The sequence below is a fragment of the Alosa pseudoharengus genome, unplaced genomic scaffold, assembly GCF_046254945.1.
Source record: "Alosa pseudoharengus isolate Yale_2024_CS ecotype anadromous, Long Island Sound unplaced genomic scaffold, YU_APseudo_1.1 YU_APseudo_1.1_scf_13, whole genome shotgun sequence".
NCBI lineage: Eukaryota > Metazoa > Chordata > Actinopteri > Clupeiformes > Clupeidae > Alosa > Alosa pseudoharengus.
In genome coordinates, this window is record NW_027468598.1 from 10800704 (window position 1) to 10814350 (window position 13647).

Genomic DNA, 13647 nt, shown 5'->3' on the forward strand with positions numbered 1-13647 from the left:
GTGTGTGTGTCAATGTGTGTGTCCACATGTTTCAACTATTGTGTGGATGTCTACATTCATCCCAAGGGCAAGGAGCAATCCATTCAACCTGTCTGCCATGGTCCTACTCTATTCAAACATTTAAAAACTGTGTTCATCTATACCTGTGCACCAGTGTGTGCATGTGTGTGTGTGTGTGCATGTGCGTGCGTGCGTGTGTGTATGTGTGTGCGGTCTCTTTTGCATCACTCAGAGGACATTTCCAAATTATCGCTCAAAATGACAGCGAGTAGCAGTGCGTCTGACCTCCGAAACAATCGTGCACATTCACACACACACACACACACACACACACACACACACACACACACACACACACACACACACACACACACACACACACACACACACACACATACCTCTCACACACCACATCCTTGTCTCCCCTCCATCCACCAGCAATTAAATCCCCACAAACACGTCTGATTGAATCTTTTCAAGCAAATCCTCAGCTCTGGCTTTTGTTAGTTCACTCCCTGTCAACATCCATTAAAATATGCCTTTAATTCTCACACTGCCATCTCTGAAAATGTGAAGAAAAGCACAGGAAACAAAAAAAATGAAGGGAAAAAAGAGAGAGAGAAAAAAACACTAGCTGATTCCACTGTCTTCAGCTTTAATCAACTGTACACTGGCATTTCTTTCGCCGCTCTGTAATAATGTGCTGCTTGGGATTCAGATGGTGAGCTCCACATCAATCATTCGCCAGATTTCTTTTTCTTTTTTTCCCTCTCTTTTTTTCCACCGCCGCAATAAATATGCAAATGAGGAGAAGCCAGTCACTGGTAATTTCAAGCTCAGCTCACTAGTGTTAAAAAAGGACACAAATTTATTAATTGCCGCTGGCCAGAGGAATCCTATTTCTGTGGGCATTGATTACAAAGGGGTGGGAGCTGTTCGTGGGGATGCCAACCACGGCTGCCTTACCTAAAGGGAGGAGGGGTGTGAGAGAAAAACATATTTATCTTTCTTTCTCTCTCTCTCTCATTCACTCACTCACTCACTCACACACACACACATACACACAGGCACACACACACACACACACACACACACACACACACACACACACACACACACACACACACACACACACACACACACACATTTGCATTAAAGATGATCATGTTTTCTAAACTGCATTAAAACCTTATGTAGTCTATTTTGGGCATATCTATTGTGAGGGCCACAACAAATGGCCCTTAATTGTGAACTAGTCTTGTGGCAAATGACTTGTGTAGGAGGAGCGGGGGACCATACATGCACATTGCCCACTGACACAGGGCTGCATGCGGGGGTCTAGGTGCCACGGCTGCACAGCTGGCACAGCTAATGTGAGCTTATGTTGCGTGGAGACCCAATTATCTCTCATTGATCCTAAACACTCCACGGCATGGCTTGTTGCACCTAAACACATGCACACACACACACACACACACACACACACACACACACACTCAAAATTTCCCTTCCAAGTGCACTCATAACAGCATGCAAATCAAGGTGAGCCCATCGGCTTGATGTGTTGTTGTGCTGAAGTCCTCTCCTGACCTGAGCGACGCGTGCCTCTTGGAAGTGAACACACAGTATAACCAAATATGGGGGAGCTCATTTGAACACATCCATGCTTATGCTCTCAACAGTTGCTGACGGTGATCAAATAAAAAAGCTACTCGTATCACATGCCCTTCTGCTTTAGGATTTTACGCTGAAAAGTTTGGCGGAAGTGTTGAAACGAAGAGAAGACAAGAGAGGGGGATCACGTCACTGAGCACCTCGGAGCTCTCAGTCGGCTTCACACAGGAAATGACAGTCTGATGCATTTCCACCACGGAACACAACTGAACGCACTAGCGCTCCTTGTATGCACGGACAAGCCGAGACAAAAAAAATAAAAAAAGTTTAGAAAATAACCACAATGCTGTAAAAAAAAAGATGGAGGGCCAACGCCATGGCGACTGTCCAAGAAATTTCATCTCCCATAAATTATGGCTGTAAACTTTTCCGGCGGGCCGGGGTAATTAATTCCTGTGCTATACACAAAAGGAAATGCCGGGTGACAAATGGGAGCAGGACTTGAAAGCTGCCAGGTCTGCAAAACATTTTCTACTTCAATTTATAAGCAATTTTGCAGTAAATCATCAACCAGAACTGGCTACTTTGGGTGGGGAAGAGAGGAGAGTGGCTGCAGTGGAAGGCATGGGTAGGGACTGCAGAGAGAGAGAGAGAGAGAGAAAGCAGAGTGGCGGGGGGGGGCTTGTCGATATGATTTTGCTAATGCTAACTGTATGCATTACATCCTTATATCAATGTAATTCGAAATCAAACCAGTAGCACCAAAGCACAAGACCAATGAGCATGCTACTTCCTCATATATGACCTTATGCAAATATGACCAACAATGTATTTGTGTTTTAAAATGTGTTTTAAAACACATTTGTACATTTGCGTATAGATTTCTTTAAAACACCTATACGCAAATACATTTGTTTGTAGCATCCATTTACTCTTCTCCTCCTTTGCCAGTATATTTTTTACTGTTTATCACAGCCTGATAAATAATCAGCTATAAGCCAAAGAAATGACAACACTTCCACAGCTCAGAAGTGCTGGATAATTCCCGCTATCCTGCCTGTGAGGGAGAGAGAGCCACTGGCACCTGACCCCAGGTGAGGCTGTACCCAGTATTAACTGAATAATGGAGGTGCCTCGTGGTTAATGGGAGAGCTCATTCATTCGAGGGGCGGAGAGGGCGGATGGAGGGGGGGGGCTAGATGATGGAGGTGGTGGTGGAGGTGGGGATGATGGCCAGAGCGGCCGTTGTTCATAAATTATCCCTCTCGGCCCCGAGGGTTTCTTCCTCGGCCTCAACTCGGTGACTCTTCAGTCGAGCTTGTGTGTGTGTGTGTGTGTGAATGTGTGCGTGTGTATGTGTGTGTGTGAATGAGGGGGGGCATGTGTGTGAGTGCATGTTTGTGTGTGTGCGTATGTGTGTGTGTGTGTATGTATGAGTGCATGTGTGTTTGCATGTATGTAAGTATGTGTGTGTATGCGTGTGTGTGCATCTGTGTAAGTGTGTGTGTGTGTGTGTGTGTGTGTTGGGTTTGGTTTAGGAGCCCCAGCTCTTCAGTCCCAGCTGTTGTGCTTTTCCACGCAGATCCTCCACCTGGGCCAAGAGCTTCTCAGCGTGCTCTCCTTCTCCTCTCTTCCACTTAACGCCAATCAGCACACACACACACACACACACACACACACACACACACACACACACACACACACACACACACATATACACACACACTCACAAAAACATATGCATCCAGAAGTGTTAACAGGCTGGAGTGGCCCCATCCCCACACCATGTTAGTAATTGAAATAACAAACACACTGGTGCAAAATAACACATTACATGAATCATGCAACATCTCTTAGCTCACGCGTGCAAGAGAGAGAGAGATGGGGAGAGACAGAGAGAGGGAGGGAGAGAGATGAAGAGAGAGAGAGGGGGAGAGACAGAGAGAGGGAGAGATAATATGAAGAGGAGTGCGTGGCACTTATGCTCATATGACAGATTCTCACAATGACAATAAAAAGGAGCAAAACCTATTTCAGGCATTTGTTTCCTTTGAGTACCCAGAGAGCCTTCAGCCATCTTGTGGTCCGATCCACTGTGTACAATTGGAGCAAACAGCTGAAAGAAAAAAAAATCACACAAAAAGAAAGAAAAGGGAAAAAAAACGCTTTCCATGAACTTTCCTCTTTGTGCTCCATGCTCCATGCTTCCCTGCATTAACTTGGATCCCACTTGCGTCTTCTGAACCAGGCCACACACACACACACGACAGCCTTTGCACCCAGGCTGAGGGCCCGCTCATGTAGAACATGGGCCATTCATCTTACTGCCGTCCCCCACATCCACTTTATAATTTCCCTCCGCATAGAACTCTCCCGGCCAATCTAGCTCATTATAATGTGTTTTTTTGGGGGAGTTGAGGTGGTGTTGCTGGTGGTATTGGTAGTGGTGGGGGTGAAGCAAGGGGGTAGTGGTTGGGCGGGTGGGTGGGTGCCTGTTTAAGAGCATGATTTCCATGCTAATGAAATATTTCCAGCTTTTGTTTCTAATTAATTGCATGGCTAGTCCACTTTGTTAAGGTCCTGATGCAGGTGGGATGAGCCGTTGGGATGGGGCAGAGGAGTTACCCTTAAATATACTCTCCACAACAGCAGGATCTGTAGGCCAAAGGCCTAAAGTTCCTTAGTTTGCTTGGCCTCCCAATGATGAACAGCATGTTTTGCAAAGGAGATATGTCAATACAGTCAAAATACATGCAAAAAAACACACAAAGGTGATTTACAAAGAGTATCTGCAATTCAGCTAGTCACCAACAGCAGAGGAGGCTGTGTATGGCCACAGGCTGCTCAGGAGGCCCAGATGAGGTGACAGATTTTGGAGCAAGAGCTCCTCAGTATGAAGCCAGAGAGAACTTGGTTAAAGCTGGCTGACTACTGGTGGTCTGCTGACTGATCTACCTTCTCTACCACTGTCTCTCTCCTCAACTAACTACAAATAAAATTCCTACCGGTGTACTTGTTGGGAAAAGGGAAAAGGGAACATTTGAGGACATGGAAGAAAATTTGCTTCTCGTAATGTACAGTAGGTCAATGAATGGAAAAGGGCTCCAACACCTGGTAGCTCAAACAATTGCAACCAGCATCACCGAAACCCAGTAAGCTGTCTTTGGGCTATGTTGGGTTCAGATGATCCAGTTTCCCTCCACAACTTTTCAGCTTATCCAGGCTAACAATTTGCTTGTGTATGTGGCAGATGTGTTGGGACTGACTCGGAGAGGCTGGACTGCCGATAGTGCTGACATGGCTTTTGACCCGAGTGGCTTTGAGGATTTCAGCTTCTTTGGGGACTCATAAGCACCTGGCGGATAATCAGGGCTGGTCTGTGTAGGAATAATAATCCAGGTGTGTGAGCATTTCAGCCGACTCCTTTACTTTCTGACTTTTTCTTGCTTTGGTGATCACTACCGAGGAAGTTTGGCAATCTCTGTAAATTCAAGAGTTGTGGGTGTTCAGAGGACCAGTTTCAGAATGAACAAGAATAGTCATATTTAGTGATGAATGGGCATCGTTTTGAACAGTTAAAATCACTTACTGTTATAACTGCAGAATTTTCTCTAATAGTGATAGTGAAGTACTGACCTGCTAAAATACAGCGATCATATTGGTTTAGGTGAAGGACAAAAGCATAAATTTAACACACAAAAAATTTAATCTAAGTGTGTTCATAGAAACACACAGTGCTAGCACACATACAGTACACACACACACACACACACACACACACACACACACACACACACACACACACACCTCACTCAATTTCCTATGTAATCTGTCATCTTGCCTCTAGTTTTAATTCCTGTTAACTGCACCGTTGCATGCGGTTGCTTCATTCATTTTAATGGAATTGAATAGCTGCACTGCTTGGCTGCTCCTGCACAAGCCTGCTTTAATTGGTATGAATGTTTTTTCTTTCTTTCTAAAAAAAAAACTTGGCTGACTATTGGGGCTGATTTTTCTGAAGGAATGGGCCACACTATGGTGTGTGTGGTGCCCTGTCCATAAGCAATGTTGCAGGCCCATGGCCTCATGTCTCTGGTTGCTGGATCCTCTGTAGAGGCATGCTGCTCCCCCCATGCCCACTGCAGTGGCTCTCTGTCCTGCAGCAGCAGCAGGCTCAAACAGGACCCTGATCAATGCTGGGCAGTAGCGCTAAGTTTCTATCTGATGACTTACACTGTTATTACTCAAAACCAAAGTATCAATAAATAAATTATTGATGTTATTCTCTTGGATGATGCATGTTTTTTTGTCCATTCAAATGTTGTTCATTAAGCTCTATATCGGACTTTGTGTTTTTCCTAATTCTCAGCATATGCTATGTTGTTCCTAATATGCGGTTATATGCAGCAGAACCCAACAGTGCTTCAGGGACAACATCTTTCACAGACATTTTACATGGGCAGTGAGTGAGACTTAAAAAATTGTGACTCAGACTATGTCAGGGCCATAATGTTCATGTGAGAGATATATGTGTGGGAAAAAAGGAGAGATCTCAGGACCTACTAACTGTAATGGATCCGAATGCCCAGCTAGCTCTGTGATACTACATGCTGTGTAGCAGACATCATCTGCTACTCTGAATCTGCTTGCTGCTACAATCTGCTACAGCGCAACTAATAAGGTGAGCGTGAAACTCATTAGGATGTTCTGCTAACAAGGGACCTTATGATTGATTGAGTGTCTGTCATTTTGTTCTTAAGTTGACATTTTCTTACATAAAATAGATATAATGAACTACAAGGGAGATGGAATTATCGACCAAAGGACAGAACACAGGAGAATGCGTAATGGAATTTAGCATTATGATGCTGATAAGAAAGACATTAAACAAAATGTGCTAAATATCTCAGCAAACACAAGGAATGACTGAACTTAAAAAGAGAACTTTTTAACTGCAAAGCAAAAGGCTACTTATAAAAGCTCCATCAAAGAGTTTAAATGTATAAAACGCACTGGTGCGGAAATGACATTGATAACATGAATCTACTCCAACCTGAAGTGAACCAAAACTTTGTAAATGCAGACTATGAAGATGAGAGAGTTTTAGTGTTTATTTATTTATTTAAATCAGATGATTAATTTATTAGAAAGTTGCAACTGGGAGTTCTGTGGCTTTTTTGACTGTGGTCAGCCTGGCAAATTCTTGCATTGAAGTCACATCCACCATTTATAATGTCCTAATTAACAGCTGACTGTACACAGGAACCAATAAACACAACAGTCATGCACCCTCACAACAAATTCATCGTCTAATGAATTTAAATTGATTAACCATAATCCAAGTTCTTGCAATAAATCTCTGCTTTGATCCAGACATTTCCCCTGGATAATCTAGGATTTCTTTGATTAACAGCAACATACAGACACACACACACACACACACACACACACACACACACACACACACACACACACACACACACACAGAAACACACACACAATGCTGTTAGGCAGAGTGAAACAAATACCTCACAAGCAGTTATCAATGGCATTTTCACTGGGCATTTCAGTGGCATTTTAACTGGGCTAGCTGCATAATATGTGCCGTAAAATAATAGGCACACCTAAAGTACAAAGTCTTTTTGTATATGTCGGTGTGTGCAGAAACTATCAAGTAATATATAAAAACACAACTCACTAGTTTAAGAAGTGTAAGGGTCTGTCTGTGAGTGTTAATATGAGCAAGGCATTTAGCCCGTTATAACCATAGATATATGGGGGAACACCTGGTTTGGTTCCCCAAATGATACTAAATAGGACAATAAGTAAGTAATAAACAGGAATCTCACACTGTTATGGTGTTCCATAAATACTCACAAATGCGAATAAGCAGATTTATGCCATCCTAGAAAATATTAAATATAAACACGAAATTAAAATAGAAAGGCATGTGTGCATGAAATGCGTGCATAAACTGTCGATGTGAGAGCGTTTTTTCCTCAGAGTTCGGCTTTCCATCACTACGAATAGCACTTGTTTGCGTGGTAAGTCACAGCAGCGGCCACTGCACCCGTTACCATGGCTTTATTAGTGCACTTTGACAGTGTGCATGCTGATGACAGAGTGACCAAGTGATGACACAGTTCCTGCACTACTGAGGCCCTCTCCCGACTGGACGCTCCCCTCCAGCTGAGCGTCTGTGTTATCGCTATGTGTCCCTTCAAAAACAGTGCCTTAAAAAGGGGCACATCCATAGATTTGTCCACGCTCCTCATCTGATAAGATGAAGCGCAGATAATGGAGCCGCGGAGCTGCACATCAGAGGAGAGGGTAAACGCATCTGGTCAAACTGTATCAAACATTACTGTTGGTGTAGCAAGTGGCAAATTAGTCTGACTGTTCCAGCGTGATTATTTTCTCATGCGTCATGATGAAAGCCCTCCTGAGGTAATGCTCTGCAAGACTCTGCTAAAGCCCCCCCCCCCCCATTTCTCCATCATGTCTATATTCTGTTTTAAACTAGCCTACACTAAAAGCTCAGTAGTTGAACATAAAGAAGAGAACAAACACATGAACAAGTCATCAATTCAAATGATATCAGGGACATACTGTAAACATGCATGGACACACAGGGGACACACTTTTTAGATTAATTGTTAACAAGTACTTGCATGTCATAGTACAATTATTATATGCCTTTATAACAGCACAATAATTAATAATATTTAAATTGTTCATAGTGATCTATTTGTATGCAAACCATTCACATTTTTCAATTTTGATTTTTCAAATGCTAACAAAGATAAGATTTACTTCAACCATCTGAAATTATTTCACCTCCCCCTACCCCCTATCTCGCCTCCAACATAAACAACCTCCACCTTGAAGAAAGTGTGTGTGTGTGTGTGTGTGTGTGTGTGTGTGTGTGTGTGTGTGTGTGTGTGTGTGTGTGTTGTGTGTGTGTGTGTGATCTATTTAAATTCCCTCACTCAAGATTCAAACCTCCGATCGTACATTAATGGCATTAATGGCTGTTAGCTGTGTAGCTGGCATACATACATTAATTATTCACACTATGGTATATATCTCTGTACAGAAAGCAAATAATGTGTTGTCAGTGTGTTGGGGAGGCATAAGAAGGCATGGTCACAAAACAAAATCCGAGTGATGGCAACGATACAACAATGACTGATTGTGATAGCTGCAGTTGGCAATAATTATGAGGTAATATCAGGTTTCAGTGAGGTTTAATATGAGGTTTCAGTGGGCATGCAAAGGTTAAGTCAAAAGCTGCCAAAATCAGCATAGAGATTTCAAATGGAAAGATGGTACCTCTTTTCTATGTCTTTTATAGGTAAGAGAGGGGGGCGTTTTCCCTTTAATTGCGATAGGACAGTAAAGTTAGACAGAAAATGAGTGGGAGAGGGAGAGATGGAAGCAGGATGGAGAAATGGCTGCCGGTTTCAATCAAATGCCAGCCCCCTGGCACCTGGACCTGAATGTGGTATGGATGCTGCTGCTTGTGCATCAATGTCCCCCATGTTTGTCTACATTAGATCATTTCTCAACAGTACTCAAAACTCAATTCTCTACTATTATCTCTCAACAAAAAGCTTACTATCATCCCCATTACTGCTGTCACTATTAACATATATTGTCTTTAAATGGGAGTTGTTGAATAACATTGGAACATTTTACCTACTTTTTATGCTATTTGCTTTACTTTGATATTAGGCAGCATTCAGTCACCAAATACCACAATCAACAAGCTCCTATATATTACCATGGCAATCTATACCTGTAGTAATCATCATCAGCAAATGGGTGAATGAATGAACGAATTAACAGTGATTCATTATTATATATTAACTGCTATTCAGCTGTATAAAACACCTGTCTGAAATGCATCTAATCCATAGCAGTTTGTGTGTGTGTGTGTGTGTGTGTGTGTGTGTGTGTGTGTGTGTGTGTGTGTGTGTGTGTGTGTGTGTGTGTGTGTGTGTGTGTGTGTGTGTGTGTGTGTGTGTGTGTGCATGTGTTTATGAGCATGTGTGTGTGTGTACGTGTGTGCTGTGACTTCTACACTGTGTCTGCGTTTCCTCCTCAGTACAGTGGCAGAGACAGTGAGAATATGTGCCCTTTTTTCCCCAACATGGCATACATTCAGCCTCCCATTTATCTGTCTGGCTCTGATAGGATGGCTTTTTAACACACCCGCAGGCGAAAAATCATAACGAATGCACAGCCTGGTGGAGGTGTCCAGCGTGTTATCCTGCATGCTATTAGTGCTGTTTAAGTACCCTGCTTTGCAGAGATAAATGGTTTAGATTCAACATGCACACTGATGCACTGAATGGGAAGAACTGTTTGACCACATCATTTCCGCGGCTAACCTACCAAATGGATGTATATGAGACTAAACTGCAGTTAATAAATATGCATAAAATCCCATTTCTAGTGTTAAGACACTTACTGTTACCGTTGTTCATATAATATTCTAGGAGGAAAATAATAAAATATTATTGTTTATATAGGTAAATCTGTTGAAAACATGACTTAATGAGATGTGGCTCTATTTTTGTACTGATATGGATGGATTTTTTTTCTGTCAAAGTCTAAATTAAAACAGTGATGTTTTTCTCAGATTATTTCATATCTGGTGAATATTATTTACATTGTTCATAGTGATCTATTTGTATGCAAACCATTCACATTTTTCAATTTTGATTTTTCAAATGCTAACAAAGATAAGATTTATTTCAACCATCTGAAATTATTTCACCTCCCCCCACCCCCTATCTCGCCTCTAACATAAACAACCTCCACCTTGAAGAAAGTGTGTGTGTGTGTGTGTGTGTGTGTGTGTGTGTGTGTGTGTGTGTGTGTGTGTGTGTGTGTGTGTGTGTGTGTGTGTGTGTGTGTGTGATCTATTTAAATTCCCTCACTCAAGATTTAAACCGTCATTTAAAAACATTCAATACTCTTAAGGCCCCATTTATATTTAACATGACGACAAGGTCAGTCTGAACCAATACTCAATCTCCAATCAATATGGAATTTGAATTTAAAGAGCTGCGGCCTCTCAAGTCACGGTGCATGGAGCCAACGCCGCGACTCAGCCCGGGGGCACCGGAGATCCCCGGCAGGCCTGTTTAACGCACACGGCCATGATTAATTCATAGTGGATTAGGTGGCGGCCGACCGGCCGCACGGTGGAGGGACGCCTGGGCGCGCTCAGACTGCACCACATAGCACTGCAAGATAAAGACGCTCTCTCTCACTCCCTCTCTCTTTCTCTCTCTCTCTCTCTCTGTTTTTTTCCCTGTGAGATAGGAGGCTCCATTTGATACCCACATTTCTCTCTCTCTCTCTCTGACCTCTCAGCATCTCAGCAGAGGTGTTTCTGTTGCTTTGGGAGGAAAGATGCTCTGGTGTTTTTAACAGAGCTGTTTGGGTTGGCCTGAGTTGGTTTGGTTTGGGTGGGTTAGGCTGGGTTATCTAATCCGAAGCTGATGAGATGAATACGGATGTGTACATTGGCCTAGAGGATGATGTCACAGAAAAGTTTACATAATGACATTGACCTCTGAACTATATTTTTGCAGGTTGTTTTGTATCTCTTCAGCAAAATAGTCCCACTCTCTATGAGATGTGCAGGTGCTGTCCGGTACAAATGTGTGAAGAAACTCCGACTGGTCCAACATTAGATGTTTTATAAGAAAGATGTGACCTTTTTAAGACACCATTTTAGGTGTTAACTGTTGAATAAATGAAACATACTCCCTTAACTGCACAGTAGTCCAATTCTGAAAACAAGGTCTATTGCCACAGACAAAAAAAAATTGAAAACATTGACGCTCTTCAGCAATTATCATGACACATCGATAGTTTCCATTGTTATGAAGGACAATCTACAGTATCCCTCACACACACACACACACACACACACACACACACACACACACACACACACACACACACACACACACACACACACACACACACCATCACGGTCATTGTGAAAATGGGTCACCACTGATACTCTAGTGAGAGCACTGGAAATCATGGGGGGCAGATCCAGACGGGCTCCCAATCATTTGATTTGTATCATCTTCTGCTGTAATTGGGCCTATGGCACTCTATTTGTGGAGTGCTGAATAATGCCTCGTCAATTCAATTTCGATGTTCCGTTGAAGTACACTCGAAAATGTCTTTTAACTGTAATGTGAAAATGAACAGTGCGGATGCGCTGTTGACTGCACTGGGCGAGAGAGACTGCGCAAGAGTCGGATGCGGGTAGGTGTTCTCTCGAGAGAAATGTTTGGAGCAAAAAAAGCACGGCATCAGGAGCTGACAAGTACATACAAAAATGAAGGGAATTCATAAAGAGTTCTTGAAGAATTAAATACTCATATTACCTAAGCAAGGAGGAAATGTGGGACTAATTTTGCCCAATGAAAAACATTTCTAATCCAAATGTCATATTTTCTAATTTTATTAAAAACTCACAAATTTGTTAAACATGTTGTCTTTATACAGTGAATGGTCTAATATGCACTGGAGGTCACATAAGCTTAGGTTTATTAGGACAATAAAAGACATACCATGAGGGTTTGATATTTAAAGAAAGTTAGCAGCTGCTTGCTGCATATTTGACCATTAATTTTAATAGTTTGGATTTTCCTTTTTAAGACACAAAAATAAAACTTGTAGGTCTAAGTATGTTATATTAACAATTTTATGAATGTGTTTTTTCAGCAGACTAGAAAATTAAGAAGTAAATACTTCTTAGCATTTTTTAACACTTACACTTTGTCTCAACACTGCAGATAATGGTGCAAAGCACTTTTACAGTATTTGTGCTATGTTTTTATTTGGCAACTGTCTACTTAACTTGTATTTTTTTTCTTTTACATTTTTTTGTAAACAACATCTTGTACAAACTAGCACAGTGAACCACAACCCCAGCAAACTTGTTTTTTTTCTTCATACAATATAAATAAAATCAATACAAAAGTTTGGTTGGTTGCTTGGAACATGTTTATCTGGATCAAGAGGTTCTAAAACATGGTTGATACTTTTTAACTCCTGAATTAAATATATTACGTAAACAGTTGACTGTTCTAAGTCCCTTTCAGACCCTTGTTAAAATACTTTTAGAAGGTAGACTTCATTTAGCAACATTTCAAGTTCTCTTCCATTAAATAAAGGGTTCACACTCCATACATTTTTTTAGCGTTTGCCTTTTGAAGGCCAACTTTGTCGGATTTGGTGGATTTCTTAAACACAAACAAAAAAAAAATATCCAGATAAAGAGAAAGCAGGAAAAAATGCTTCCCCCCTCCCCTCCCCCACCCAGCCTTCAGAAACATATTTAGCGTCAAAAAAGATTGTTTAAGTGTCAATATGGCAGAGCCTTTGGAGGCGTAGAGGTCTGAGGAGTTTTCAAATAAGTACACTAAGTCTGACGGCTTCCTTCTATCTTGGGGGCCTACATCACTGGTGAGCACAACGCCAACCATCGTAGATGTTTCTCCGTAAAGCTGTCGAGTCTTTGACAGAAGCTAATGGTGTGTTGTTACTGTTTTTTTTCTCAAGTCCAGAGTGTTGTTCTCCAAGTGATTTTTTTTTTTTCCTGTTGATGCATGGAGTGTTACTGGAGGGACAACGCTGTGCTAGGCATCTCGCTGGGGTCTTTACCAGGACAGAGCCGGGGGGGTGGGGTGGGGGGGGCGAGAACCCCAAAGGGGTCAACAACAGTCACAAATCAGTCTTTTCTGTGGTTGCGTCCATGTTCTGATTACGAAAAAAGAAAAAAAATGTATGAAGCAACTGGATATAAACACAATATCGAGACAAACGTTTATGACCACACTGGCGTCTGTTGACTTCACTTCTTAGAATATCTCTCACCAAAAAAAAGCAAAAAGAGTAAAAGAAAAATTATTTTTGAAAAACAATAAATATGGATGCCCAAAAGAAACTCCCTCCCCCCTTTTTTCTGTTGTCCCAAACTCCTTTATCCCTCCACTG